Raw genomic sequence first — 15,552 nt, forward strand, 5'->3', positions numbered from 1 at the left:
ATCCTGAAACACCACACACGCACTGCCTCCCAAAAAAACCCTCAACCCATCAAAATAATAGCACCAAAACCAAGCCAGAATAAACACTGGATATGGCTTAAACCAACCCTCAGCTGAGATGTCTGAAGAGAAAACAAAGAAATAACAAACTCCTTGCCTGCATAGAAAGAGAAATGTAACTGCATTTTAGAAAGGACTCTCTCAGTGACTAAACCAGCCTGTTTTGGTTTGATACATTCATAGAAGCCAGCACTTCCCCAGCAGATAAAACATTTGATAATCAAATGCATGATTTCCTGCACACTGCCTCAGCTATCTAGCACTGATCATTGCCAGGGGTAGGGTACTGAATTAGACTGACCACTGGTTCAAACCAGCACAGCAAGTACCACTCCCATGTGAACACAAAGCTGGTATATTCCAGCACATTACAATTTTAATGCACCCACCTGTTTTAGCTATAATTTACCTTTCATCAACTGGAAATTACCATCCTCATAGCTGAGACATGTCAACTTATTACAGGAGCATAGCTAGTCTGCTTCTATGGAAAGTAAAACAGACAGCCTTAGATCATCCTCTGTGATTTCTATTTTGTTTTTCAGCAAAACGAACTAGACACGGTTGTGTGCTGTTACCACATCTCATCTGAAGCACAGTAACTTCTTAAACTGCTCCATTTCCATCCTCAAAGTACATCAGTCTCTCCTCTGTGATCCCCTAGGCAGAAGATGCAACGTTAATGGAGATCCTGGCTGTCATTCTCAAAAGCAGTCAGTGATTTGAATGCCTCAATTTCTAGTGTACCCAACCTGAAACACTTTAAAAGGTCCGATTTTCAGGAAATGATGAATACTCAAAAACTGCTGGGTGGTGGTTCCTTCCCTCCCTTCCCCCCCCCCCCCCCCCCCCCCACTTCCTCACGGTGTTTAAATCCAGAATCTATTTTATCTGATGTTTCTACCTAAAAAATCCTTCTGCAAGACTAAAACCCTAGTACTAGTCAAAACCACTAGGAAAATCATTTTCTTTTGCTGTGATAAAAATGCAACAGATCCATACATTCTTCCAGTTACACAAAATATGGCAGTCTACTCTTGAATATGGATCTGCATTTTTTTGCAGAGTGATATAGTGAAAACCTTCTCTCACAAAATACTATAATCAGCTTTCAGCAAAACCTGCTTTACTGGACAGAATAACAATGCTTGATTTCCAACACTGCCAGGTCCAAAAAAAACCCACCCAGTATTTCAATCCTTGTCTGCTTGTACCTGTTCTTACTACAAAAGCAACCATCAGTAAGCCCTGCCTCGCTGCTTGTCTCCCCTGAAAAACAGATCATAATTAGCAAAATCCTTGGAAATCATCCTGGAGTTGTTGATGGGCAGAAAGAGAGTATGAACAGAGAGAAAAGCCAGACCAGACTGCTGCTGTTCCTTATTCCGTTAGTGGAAAAATTCAGAGGACTTTGGTATCATGCACTTGTTCACTCACAGCTCATCAAACCTCATTATTTCAGGTCTCTCTAGAAATCCAGAGTTTTGCCTTGGAGTACAACAAGCTGCATATCCACCTAATGCAGCACCCGGCCCCCAGGAATGGCACTGCTGGTGCTCGTGCCCGGCACAGCCCCAGGAGCTGGCACAAGCACCGGGAACCCCGGCACAGTCACAACTGCAGGGGCTTTAATCCACCATCCTGCTGGGCTCTACTTCAAACCAGAAGTCTAACCAATACTGGCTGGTTTCAGCCAAGCCTATGCTGATAGCAGATAGAACGAAACCAAGTTAATTAGAGTTAAATGTATCCTCAAAGGAGAACCCAGTACCAAAACTCCTTATGCACATTAACTTCTGCAGCATGTATTTTTAATGAGTTCAGCACTTGTCTTGGGTTTAGAAAACACACACGCAGGGTGGCAGCTATTCAAAGCCATTGCGCCAGAGCAGGAGCAAGTGCTGACTCTGTGGGATGACAAGGTTGCATTGCCAGTTATGGTGATTATACCTTGATTGCATAACCCTCAGATAGCTAAATTAAACAGGTGAAGTGACAAAACAAAAGCCACCTAGCAATATTCTGATTATATAATAAAAAAGGGAAATGAAAAAGACCAGAGGGCTAAAGCTCATGTTTAATTTTACAAACATGGTTAAATCTTGTAACATCTCCAGCTTCTGCTGATGCTCTTTTTCATAAATACTCTTCTGAAACTATATCTTGCTGCAGACAGCTAAAGCATACACCTTCACAGCAGAAGGGGATTTTACTAGTCTGAGTTTGGAACCCTACCCTTCCCTCTCCACATGCATTCTCCAAAGAACAGCCTGTGAAACCAGGTAAATGGCCAGCAGTCATGCCCTTTGGGATCCAATATATTAAAGCACTACACTCATCTGTAAGATAAAAGGACCTTCAAAGACTCTTAAGTACCCCCCAGAAAATAATATATAGCCATACATAAAAGAATGCTTGAGCCATGCCAATAAATTTAGCCATCAGCCTTTCAAGGCTCTCATTTAAACAGAGACAGAAAATACTGTTCACTGTATTACAGTGAAAAGCTAACGGATAAGTCGCTGATTTGCATGATGTTCTGGCCAGTGTGGCATTAACACACAATCAAATCACTCTCAATCCCACAAGCTACATGGCAAAATCTTGTAGAAATACGTAAACTGTATCACAGAAAACACCCCTTAAATTAGAGCATGGTACCACGACACATTTCACAAACTGTAAACAAATTAAGAACATTTAAAGTATTATAAGGGGACAGTGTGACCTGATGACAACTGGTTTATACTTCAACATTGTCATGAAGAAAACTCACAGTGTAGAAGTCTCAGTTTTAACTGTGATTCCAGTGTCCACCTTTCAGTGGTAATGTTGCATGAATAAAAATCCCCTAAACCCCAATCACGTAAGTATATATAAACACACAGATATATAATATTTCCCTAGCAACAGCCAATTCAAAAATGAAAATCCTGAGTTTGGGGGTTTTAACCTTTTCAAGCAATCTCCACTTTAAATAAATAAATTCATTAACTTCAGGACTGTAACATTCAAATGGAAACTTTAGCTATTTTTGTATATCCCTGACAAAGCAAGCATACAACAATTTTAGTTCAAATGAATGTCAAAAGACTGCTTCAGGATGCACTGCAGTCTCCAAACTCCTGAAGACTTAATCTGTATTCTGCTAATCTAGGTTACAATTTATCTTCAGGGGTTCTCCTGTAACATCATTCCTTGATGCTTTAGATTCCACCTGACATGACTGAACAGGCTTCCTTTTCTTTATTCTCCCATTCATCTGTACAGCAAAAGTACACTTTTTCCCAGTTCCCTGCCCCTCCCACCCCAATCAGATGGACTTCGCTAAGGAAATTACTTTAAAAGAAACCCCTATAGACAGCCCATGACCTAGATCAGGAAGATTCTGCCCAATTTATGTTAAAAAAAAAAAAAACACCTTACTTTAAAAGATGTTATTGCGTGCCACTCTCAGTGTACTTTCAGCTACGTTTTATATGGTCAGAGTCTGTCTTTTATTGCATAAAACCTGAGTTTACATTAAGAATGATAGAAGAACTTCTCAGGGTCAGCTAAAAGCATACGTAACTGCACATACCAGAAAAGAAGCACTATAAAACTTCAAGCCCTCAAGGCCCACTGTTTTGCTGAAGAGCAGCATGACCAAGCTGCGGGCTCAGCTCCCATGTACAGCTGTCACTGCTCTTGACTCAGCCTTGTCACCATGTAGCATCATCCCAGTGGGGCAGCTGTCTCCAGCCTAGGACTGCTCCACGATGCTTCTGAACACAATATAAAACTACAGGCAGATGATTAATTAAAAAATATCATCCTAAAGATGACAGAGACTCTCCTGTAATTCAGATACTGTGCAGGTTTTCGTCTCAAGAAATTAACCCATCACTGGGATGTGCTCTGTCCTGCTGCTCATTGCCAGCCTGGTTTCATGCCAACAACTCCATAGGAGACGTGAGCCTGCAAGGGGTGGAAGCCAGTGGGGTAGAAGGAATCTCACCTGGCTGTACCTCTGAGTAGTTGGCACCCCTTCATCTCACCTCTCTTGAACTGAAGGAGAAGTGAATGCAGTCTGTAAACTCTGTTCTTCAGTGGGCACAGCAGCTTAGAGCCTTTCTGCTCACGCTCCTATTTGCATCCAAATGCAATCTTGCCAGCCCTGGAATCAACTTTGATAAAAACCAAACACGCAGTATTGCATGCCAAGACACTCTTCCCTGCCCTGATGTTTCTGTGAAACACAAGGTTTCCGAAACCAGCCTTCCCATTCATGCTTTGCATAACCTCTCAGAAGACACATCCCAAAACCTGAGCTCAATCTGCTACTGCACCTGCTATTGCCTGACCCAACACCATCCATGCCTGGCAAGACCTACTTCAAAAAGCCTTTCAGCCCAAAAGCTCACTAGCAGGCTTTTCTCTACTCCTCAGGACCTCACCAGCCCTGCTTTCAAACACCCATATGCAACAACATGCCTACTGTGAGCCTTCCAATCTCCACTTGAGCAACAAGACCAGTTCCTGGTATTTCTTGTTTCTTTCTAGAGAAATCTTGTTTAAGGCATCAGCATCTTAGCTAATGAGTTTTCATTTCCCTTGTACACTCCACAAATACTGGGCTGAGTAATGCATAACCTAATTGACTGTTAAGGTCACTGCCCAGGTCTTTAATCTTATTTAGAACACTTTGAGACAGTTCCTGAGTCATTAGGGCTTCATTCTTGGGGACACAAAGACACGTAGTATACATTAATCAAGAACATAAATGTAATTCCATGTGTGTATTTTACAGACTGCAAGATTAGAAAGATGGCATTAAATATTTCTTTGCAATATTTGCATTTTAATAACGTTGCTTATTTTAATGTACAATAAAAATATTTAATTGTCAGAGCCTGCTGGTTTCTTACAGTCATTGCTCTAAGAAAACTCCTTTAAGTAGTAAAAGCCATGCTTTAAATACCAACCTGAAGGAAAAGAAGGGCTCAGGGGAAAACTATCCTAAAAATTCTTTACTTGGGAGCAGGGGGGGGAGATATTTTTCAAACGGTCATTCACGAGACTTGATTTTTATGGTGTAAATCGTAACTGAGTGTGTGCACATGTGTCAGGAACTTTGCAATACTTTTGAAAGGGATCAGCATTACTAATCAGGCGCTGAAATCCAATTTCTGGGCAAATCCGGGAGCTCAGAGCTAAACACTTCAGATGGCTTGCAAAGACCTTTGAAAAATAAAGTTAAACAGTAATTATACATAAGTGTGCTTGAGAAACTTTACACCTGTCCTGACATGAATCAGATCTTTGCATGGATGATGAAATTCCTGGCATGGCTTTTGGTGATTGGGATGGCATTAACTTAGGCAGGGTAAGAATTCAACAGACACAAGCCTGGACAGGTAGGATAAAGGAGTTACTGACTCAAAAAAGCACGACAGATTATCTGTGGAAGTCTAAACATGTTGATCACTTAACATAAACAGATCTGCTGGTATTTTTAGAAAGGCATTTCTACTCATAAGTAACAATGTTAAAAAAAGGACACCAGTAACGCTAATCATATTTTCCACAGGTCCTCCTAGCCCCTTGCAGATTGTTTCAACTAAAACTCAGACCAGGGAGAGAATAAAAGATTAAAAAAAAGGAAAGGAATAAAGAAAAAAAGCCAAAGACAGGGAGCTGGGTTTGGGATTAAGACAATAAAGAAGTTGCTGGCAATCAGCGTTTCACTGCTGGCTGTGCCACAGACCCCTCACCCAGCCTTTATCTCCCTGCGCCTCAGTTGCCAGTCTGTAAAACAAAGGCCATAACGTTTCCCTACCTCACAGGAACGTTCTCAGAATAAATCCATAAATGCCTGGGAGACACTGAGACACCACTGTGGCCATAAAAATACCTAGAAAAAAAGAAAAACAAAAGTAACTGTCATAAGTGACCATAACAGCAGAGACATGCACAGATGAAATGTAAAGCAAAGGTCAAAACTTCACTTAACGATGTGCATTCCCCACCCTGGGGAAGAAGAGGTTTGGTTCACCACATGTTCCCATCCAGATGCTTTTAAAACTGTGACAGCAAACAACAGTTCCCCCTTCCTCCTCAGACACAATGTGGTCATGATAATCCACCACCACAGACAGATGCGGATGGGAAAGGTGTTTCCCCTTACAGACCACTACCTCAGGCTCTCCATTACAAATACCACATCCAAAACCCAAATCACAGCAACAGACCCCAACATACTGAAAATGCTCTTCCTCAGCCTCTATATCAGTACTTACTGCAGAACCGGGTTCTTCCAATAGTCAGAAAATCTTCTAATTTTCAGCCTAACAGCTGAAACATTCCTGAACAGCTTCTAGCCATTTGTTTTCATGCCAACACTGATCCAGCCGCCTCAAGAGCTTTCCCCTAACCCTGAGGTTTATTTCCTTGACGATAAAAATGAATTGCATCACCTGCCTGTCAGGGCTCATTTTACCACCCAAATCAAGCAAGTTCTTGGAGTCTGCTCTGAGATGATCTCCCATCCTCCAGATTACCTACCTCCTCTCTTACCCCACCTAACTTCTGCCCAGCACCATCCTTGCAGCTTACTGTAACCCTGGGACAGTGCAGAGTAAAGCTGTGTTTCTCCAGCACTTCCACAGCTGGTAACCCCTTCCCATCCTACTCAGCTCAGAGAAAAAGTTTCTTTCTCCTAATGCCTCCTAAAGTCATGACCCTGCGATGTTATCACCACAGAGACACATCCCACTTCCATTGCTCCAGGTCTCAAAAACCCTTTCTGAAAGATACCCAGATCTTCCACAGCCCTGACCGTGCCTCCTACCTGTCCTAGACACAGCACTCTGAGCCCTCAGAGCACTGCTCCATGCTCCCAGTGACATTTCAGGGAACCCACATGTCCCCCCCAAAACACACCTCCTATCTTCCGTTTTGATCCAGCTCAGGACCCAACGGCTTGAGCTCAATTACACCATTAAGCATTTTTTAATGTGAGTCAAATGACTATAGCCCTCAGAAGGATAAGCGATTCAAAATTATGCAGATGCAGAGAATGCGTTATTTAGTCCTTATCATTTGCAAAGTACTCATTTTGTAAACAGTTTCAGCACTCTTTCAGAGAGCGTGACAGTGCCCCACGTTCTGGGTCTCTAACAGTTGCTGCATCAGGCACTATTCGCATCCTTGGTGGAAGATGGTAGGAATGCCATTGGTTCACTCCAGCTCCGAGATGGGATATGGGGTTGAGATGCCTGCCCGCCCCACCCGACTACAGATATCTCCATCTATCCTCTCACACACCCCTCCCTTGGAAGACCCTCTCTTTCATCCCCTCCCAACCTGATCTGAGCAAGACAACAAAATTCCCCTCACTTTCAATTTTGGGGAGAGAAGGCAGTTCCCTCCCTCCTGGCACAGTGAGTGGAACCTGCTCGGGAGCCGGTCGGACAAGCACCAGAGCTGGTAGGAGGGGAACAGCAAGCTCACCCCTTCTGCTGGCAGTCTGCGGCCAGGTCAGACTGGGATATATTGGAAATCTCAGCACAGACAACCAGAATACACTCACCTTTCCAAGGACTCGGATCCATTTAAAACCGTGTTCTAATAACCTTCACAAACAAATATATTATGCAATTTTATGTTATGCAGCGTTGACTTCAATGACTCTGTAGCAGTGCTTACTCTACTATATTTACTTCTGGCACACAACGGCAGCATTCACTGCAAGTCATTCAGAGTATGTTCCTGTTTTAAACCCAGAGGATTTACCCTGCCAATATCTATGCACAGTGCTCCTCGGTATGTTTTTCGTAACTTTGTCCCCTTCTTCTGTCCCTGCAAGTTCCCCTATCTACAACATGAGTTTTTTTCCCCCTCTTATACAGCATTCGAATTTTGTACCCCAGCATCTCTCCCTCAGTGTCAGGTCACCATCCCACCTTCAGCTGTCCCCCAGTGTCTCCATCCCTCACATCTAAATCCTAGAGAAGCACCCTGACATCTCCCGCCAGGCTCCCCAGGATTTGAGGAAACCCCTCTCTTAGGCATACACACATACATCCACCTTGATGCCCATGCCCAAGACTAACATACTAAATGAACAGAAGATAGATTATACAAACCTGGTTCCTCCCTTCCCCCACGACTGACACAATGACCACTTCAGTACTGGCTCTTTTCACTCCCTTCATCAGCTGCTCTTTGTTGCAAGAATGGCAATCACATCTGAGTGGAATCCATCCAGCAATAAGAGGTTTATTAAATCCCCAAACACACTGAATACAGAGAAGGATAACTTAAGCTACTTAAATGGCAACCCTTTATTAAATGCATAAAAATGCTTGAAATTTCTATAAGCCAACAATTTAAATTAATATTCCCCCTTAAACATATCAGTTTCTGCTGCTAATTGTATGACTTTTCACGTGTTTCTTTTGTATTTATTCTTTGGCAACCCTATGGAATTTCCTGCAGTTGTAACACACAGAGCTGCAGTCATCCACAGCACACATGCATGTTATTTCACTAAAAAACTCCTTTTTCCCAAAAGCATAAGTACATTTTCCATTTGCATTGTAGGGGCAGTTCAAGTCAACTATTCTCAGCTACACTACTGTGGCACTACTACTAGGAAAGAAAGGGGAACATGACACCAAAATACCTAAACAAACAAATGATCTTTTCTGCAATTGAAATAATAAAACAGAGACAGAAAGCAAAGAATTTTAGGATGATGACAGAAAATCCCCTCGGTCATACCAAGCATTATTTAATACGCATTTTAAGGCTCCTGAAGGCCCCTTCCACAACCGGACCTGCATACACCAAAGTGATTGTTTATGCTCTGAATTTCATTGCATTTCTTTGACGTGTATGCTTAAAATTTTACACTGACTCAGCTCTGGATGTCAAAGCCAACTTTGTAAAACAGATGCTCTGCTTGCACACGGAGAGGACATAAACATTAGGCTTTTGCCATTGAGGATTAAACATTAACAAAAATCTAATCAGCAGTGACGAAAGTGGTAATGGCAGTTCACTGGAGATAACATCCTCCATGAAGCACACTGCAGTCTCCATTGGGCTCATTTAGAAGCCTGAAGTGACTGAAGAGAGACCGTATCAATAGGATTTTAGCACACTAAATTACACACAGTTTCCCCCATGTTGAACTCAAGGCCAGCAAGAGTAGCAGAGAGGCTGCCGAGAGCTTCTCTGCCACACATAGCAAGGGCACATCCCCTGCAGCACCCTGGAACAAGAGCTCAGCACCCACAGCTCCACCTGGGCACCTCTGCAACCAAAACCATGAGCGCTACCACCCCAGTTTTGGCGAGTTCCCGTGTGTCAAGCCCAGCAGAGTGTTTCCTGAAACTCTCCAAGGCCGGTTTTTCAACCTACGTGACAGTATTCACTGAGCAGGCAACACCAGCAGCCATGAGCGTTTCATGCAGCACTGACAACAAGGAATTCCACATTTCTTGGTAAGCGCCCATGCTGGCTGACACAGCAAGAGGCACTGTGAGAGGCCAAGAGAAGCGGCAACTTATCACAAGAAAATGGCAAATTGTGAAAAACCTGTATTACAAGGTTAGCTGCCTAAGCACAGCTTTAATAGAGCTCCATAAATACCTCAGTCTAACACTGACAGAGGTTAAAAACCTATTATCTTTCCCAAATGATAGTGTGAACATATGTTCAATTGAACACCCCGCCCCACCAAGCTACAAAGTAGATTCTGCTCTTTCAGTTCCACAAATACAAACCACAGGGAGCATTTTAAATGAAAGCATTATGAAGATTACATTAGGCAAGTTTGATCTACTGTAAAACACTTGCACACAACATTAAGAGGGAGAAGAACCTTTAACACCTGCTTACTCTTCAAACATAGCATTATCTCTGTGCATGGCTTGGCTCTTAATGGGAAGAAATCTCAAGCTAAATTGCATGGCTTACTCCACCAGCAAAGAATACTTTAGATGTTTGGGACCTAGTGGCCCACTAATACCAAACTGGTGAGATTACTCTTCTAAAAGCGTATACTCTGCTGAATTGCTCCACTGGCTGCTGCCCCACAGCAGAGGAAGTTTTTACCCCAGTGTAAAATGTCGTGACGCAAGCCATGTGGCAGCTGGAAAAGGACTGTGCAATCCCAGCAGTGTTGAAAGTCACCACTGTAAATATTCACAAGCAGGCCAATTTGTTTCCTTACCAATAGCACCTGGTAATTCACAAGTATTTATTAGTTTCTAAATACCACCTGTTACTCAGCACCTCCTCCACTGCATGCCACGAGCTCCCTGGCTGCAGAGGCTTTATAGTCCCTCCGTGCTGATCAGAGATTTAATCATGTTTCAACTTCCACAGCTCACTCAGCTACTGAAGGAGAGGCAGGGAATAATTACTTACTTCTGTCTTTCTCTGCTGACCTCTCTGGAAGATGAAATGAGGAGCTTTAATGGCCTCTAAAGGGAGCCAGGTCCAGCCCATCTCAGATGGGAAGGATGACAACTGTACTAGTAGGTCTTTGGAGTGAAGAATGGTTTTAAAGATCCAGACTTCAAAGATCTAAACAAGGGAAGAGTTCAAGCTCAAACACTCTCCCCACTGGAGGAAGGAGAGCTTCTAACGCAACCACTTGCATTTCCAACCATCACTTACACTTCAGAGCTAAGGCACCAGGAGCTGCCTGTCACATCCTACAGTATAAATAAATCTCAGTCTGCCAGGAGGAAAGCTGTTACAAACCTAACCAATTTCCTTTGGATTTCTTTAGAATGCTTCCTCAAAGGATCTCTCCTTGGCAGAGCCAACACAGGATTCCTCCACCCCACTAGCAACAGCAAACATGTTCCCTCCTCTTCCTAATTATATGCATCACCCATACCATGAGAAAGTTGGGCAGAGCACTGATGAAAGGTGCACAAGTAGGCAGCACAATTAAGGCTGAAGAAATGACACAGATGAATGACTAAGTAATGCCTTGGTTTCCCTATGAACTCTTAAATTAAGATCCCTCAGACCTCCGAAACGTACTCATCCTGCTTGCGGTCAAGCAGAGATGACTAGAGAGGATCAGCTTATCATCATAAATTCAAAGACAAAAGAAAAAAGGAATGGAATTTACTCTGAGGCCAAGCTCACACCGAGACCCACTGGATGACATAAACTTGAAGCATCGTCCTTACAGATGCCAGCCAAAAGACTAAAGCTCCAAAACCCAGCGTTTGGCATTTCCATCGTCTCATGAAGCAGTGCTGCCTTTTCAGTGCAGATGCAGCACGAAGGCTGTTATGCCACAGCTGACAGACTTGATATGGAGGCACTTGTATGCTTTCCAGGGAGGAGACACAATCTATTCAATACACCTTTCTACAACATCAGATTTTTCTTTCCAGGTGCACAGCATGATTTCACTTGTACAGTCCAATCTGGATCTTATGCATCATGTCATCAGCTTTACAGAACAGCCACAGAATAATAAATAACAGATTTAAGGTAAAAAATCAGACCAGGTTTTGCTGCAAAACATGAATACAGGACAGTTTAACCTTGTATTTGTTAAATATGGAATGGGGGAGTTGCAGCCAGGGCTTGTTATCCTAAAACTCCTAACAGAAAATATCTGCAATCCCCTCTGCAGACAGCAATAAACCAGGACTACAAGGATTTTCTGAGAATTTGGTGAGCATCATGTTCAAGTTCCTAAGATTAGAAAACTCACAAGTGGGAGGGCAAAAAGCACACAAGAATGTCTAAAGTAATTTTTCCAGTGACTGACAAACACACTGTTCAATTTCTTAGGGACTTGAGTGGCTGGAGCTGAAGTTAAGCTTCACTAAAGCTATATTTAGTTCTGCACAAATACAAATTAGGAAACACTTTCTTTCCAGTTACCAATGCAGTGTGACAGGAAACAATTATTTGCTCAGTGTCTAATGTTACCTTTGGTGAATATCTGGCTTGCAGAAATTGTATATTGTATAATAAAGAACCAAGCTGATATTCCGCAAATCAGTGAGGAAACTCATTTAAGAAGATGAGGAAACATTTGATTTGCACATGTCTGAGCTACACTGGTCTTAGCTATGCAGATAGAGTTTGTGTTGAGGCTTCTCTTGCTTTGATACTAAACTACAAAGCAAGTTTGTTTTCTGAATTGTACTTTAATTTATTCAAGAATTCTGTGGATATCTGAAGAATACCGTGGCTTCTCCAAGTATAAACCAGAGCTGGGCAGGAGGACAGAACAATTAAAAAAAAAAAAAAATCCCATCTTTTCAAGCGCCAGTTTATCTCTATGGAAAATGCAATTCTGGGTCACAATGGAGCTCTCAGCTCAGCAATCGCTTCAGACTTCAGTGTCTACAAAACACAAAAGACAACAAAAAAGCATGATTCAAAGGAAGGGCTTGTTAAACTGTGGAGAACCAAGCCATGATTGTATAGAGGAATCTCACGTGGTGCAGACATGCTCAAAAGGGCTGCACTCAAAAAATCCAAAGCATGTGGCAGAGAAGAAACCCTGCTCCTGCCTACTGCAGCAAGAATGCCAACTGACAGGCTTGGGGTTTCCAAGCCATCTAACACAGCATCCTTACACTAAGGAAGTTAGAAAGCATACCACACCGCAGCACAAAAAGCATGTCCTTTTTTTTGGCATCACTGGGCAAATATCTGCCATGCCCTTTACCATACTGAGTCATGTATTTCTAGAGCTGGAGGAGTTGGCATTTCATGGTTGGCTTAAGTGCTCCAAGTCTCTGCCTTGTGCTATGCTGGTAACTCTTCCTATTGCAGATCCCCTTGAGATGGAAGATGGACCCTCAGCACCATCCAAAAGACCACCAATACCCACAACATTTATTAGTCAAAGCAGGACTATTAAAACACACATCTTTGCCTGGTCTTTCCACTGCTTGCTTCTGGAAATAAAAAAAGAAGCCGATAAATGGTTGTTTTCTTGGTTGTGTTTTATTGGAGATTATCTGTTATTTTGGCAGTAAGCTCTCAACAGCAGGCCGAACACGGAAACCTGAGTTCTGGGCACAAAGCAAACAAACCTCTCACTGTAAGCCAAAACGTTTCCTAAGACACTCCAATTCTGAACAATCTCTCTTAACTAAAAAGCCAAGCGTGACTAATTTTGATGAACAAGTTACAAGGATTTCCAAGGAGAAATGACACCTCATTACTCCCACCTGTATGAAATCTAGGAACACTGCTTATACACTTTATCTTCTTTGAGGATCTTGTGGCAAGGGGAAAAACTGATGCCCCACATGTCTGTAACGCCAAGTGTATCAAAACTTCTCATAAGAGTTTACCAACAGCCACAGCTGCTGTTAAAAAGAAGCCTTTTTAACTATGTCCTTCCACACAAGTGGGATATTCAGTAGGTGTAATATTTTGCCTCAGGAACTCAAGATTTGATCAGGAATTTTACTTCTGACGCCCATAAAGTTCCTGCCTGTGTTTTACTTGCTACATTTTTACTCTAACAAGGTAATTCCTACAGTGCTTTCTGTATTGATCAGCAAAACCAGTGCTGAACTCAGAGTTATCTAGTCCACATGATGGAGGGAGGTGGGCTATTCTTTTCAGATCTATACAACTAACATACTACCACTTTATCCAAGCATAGCTGAACACTCCCCATTCCCAGTAGTGTCAAAGGAGCAGTAACAACCACAAATCTGCATCACAGGGTAGAGGTGCACGTCAATACGCAGCCTGTACTGAATACGCAGCGAGTACTGAAGGGCAGCAGCTACATTATCTTGCTCAGAGATGTACCAGATTAAAGGCTGTTCTCTGTTTCAGTGGTACTGACACAGCCAGAACGGTAGATTCCATAGAAGCTTAAGCTTAATAAAACAAGATGCGATTGAAGCTTTTAATGCAATCGATGTAGTATCAGTATATTTTCTTGCTGTTCTCATATTACTCCTGTACACACAACGCTACAGCAACGCACTCTATGACTAAACAATCTCTGTCAAACTTTGCTGGAGAGACCAGATTGGACTTTCAACAGTCAAGCACACGTAGGCCACATTCACCTTCTAGTTGTTTAGAATCTTTTATTAAGTTATTATGTGACTCTATACTTCTCCTTGGCTGTTCTCTCAAGAGAGATGACACAAAGCAAAACGAGAATCCAGCTTGGAACAAGATGAACAATTTCCCTGGAACACAAGACATCTCATTTCCCACCTCCCACTCTCCCAAGGACTCATCCACTTGCCCTCGTCATCACAATGCTAAAATAATCAGGAGGAAAAGCAGGAACCTCCTTGCCAATACAGGTTGCCATGTAGCACCTCCTCTCCCCCCTCAGCGTACTGAGCTTTTAAACAAACGCGTAACGTGAATGAAGCCTTCCAAAACTTTATTAGAGGTTTACAGAATGAGTAGACAAGGATGACAGGCATACAAATTACCATTACTACTGAGTAATCAAAGGGATAAAGACACATATTTACGTATTAAGAGTAGCTAATTATTAGGAATTAGAATTATGCTTTTTAAGAAACCGACTACTACACATCAGTCTACCGTGTCTTTTCTTGCATGAAAATATCTGGCCCTGAATAGGATGCTTAAGTGACGGCTATCATCTCATCCAAAGCACATATTCCCTCAACAGCCACTCCAGTGCTGCAGTCTGCCAAGGGAAGGAATTATTTCATACTATACCCAAGATCTCAAACTTCCAGCTCTCCGCATTGTACAAACCCTGGCAACACCGTTGTTTGAAAAGAACCTGCGCTGATACTGAACTAGCCCAGAAAAAGAGAAAAGGAGCTGACCGCTGTTACAGTTGCTTTGTCCAGGAAGAGCTAGACAGGAGCACTCTCCAAGTACTGCTTAGTGCTTCCCCACCTCCTCTTTTGCACGGTTTTAACTCCACATCAAGCAGACTCCTGTAGAGAACTGACTTTAAGGCAGTCTACAGGACTTTGAAGTTTTTCAGAACAAGAAAAGACAACAGCAGTATCCTGTCAACACTGGAAGAGAACACCTCTAAGCACAGGGGTACAGGAGTGAATCAGACATAAAAAGTCCAAGCAACTACCTAATACACAAACTTGCAAGCGTGCCACTGATGTAACAGAGAGCGTGAAGTCGGGACTGGGGTTGTTCTTTGAAGAACAGTGGCTCTCAGCCTTCTGTGGCAGATCAGCAGCTTACTGACAATAAACTCTGGCTGTAATGGAAAAAGAGATTTTTATGTTATGAGAAACAAGTGTTACAAAATTAATGCAAAAACATACAATGGAAAGGTTGGTTTCTTTTTAATCCATTGCAATTTGTCGCATCAGACTACCACAACAGGATAATCTTCAAGTAGCTAGCCTTAACACCTTGCTACAGCAAAAATCCAAGAAAAGCAATAAACAACATGAAGGAAAATATCAGAGGAACTATTAAATCAAGTTCGCATTAGTGTCGCCTGAAGTGTGTCCTCCATTGCATTGAAGA

At 42.5% G+C, this 15,552-nt stretch overlaps 1 protein-coding gene across 14 annotated transcripts in view; it reads right to left on the reverse strand.

Moving 5' to 3' along the window:
* PTPRF (protein tyrosine phosphatase receptor type F) overlaps positions 1 to 15,552 on the reverse strand; it is a 398,994-nt gene that overhangs the window by 296,829 nt on the left and 86,613 nt on the right. For 13 of the 14 annotated variants that reach the window (XM_057416531.1, XM_057416501.1, XM_057416581.1 and 10 more), the window contains exon 2: positions 5,879 to 5,953. The exons of the other annotated variant lie outside the window; for it this stretch is intronic. The gene's annotated coding sequence lies outside the window, so the exon portion shown is untranslated. The remainder of the gene's footprint in view (positions 1 to 5,878; positions 5,954 to 15,552) is intronic. 14 annotated transcript variants of the gene reach the window in all.

This window comes from Pezoporus wallicus, unplaced genomic scaffold (assembly GCF_028554395.1).
Source record: "Pezoporus wallicus isolate ANWC-B61680 ecotype Strahan unplaced genomic scaffold, APGP_CSIRO_Pwel_v1 contig_5908, whole genome shotgun sequence".
Classification (NCBI taxonomy): domain Eukaryota; kingdom Metazoa; phylum Chordata; class Aves; order Psittaciformes; family Psittacidae; genus Pezoporus; species Pezoporus wallicus.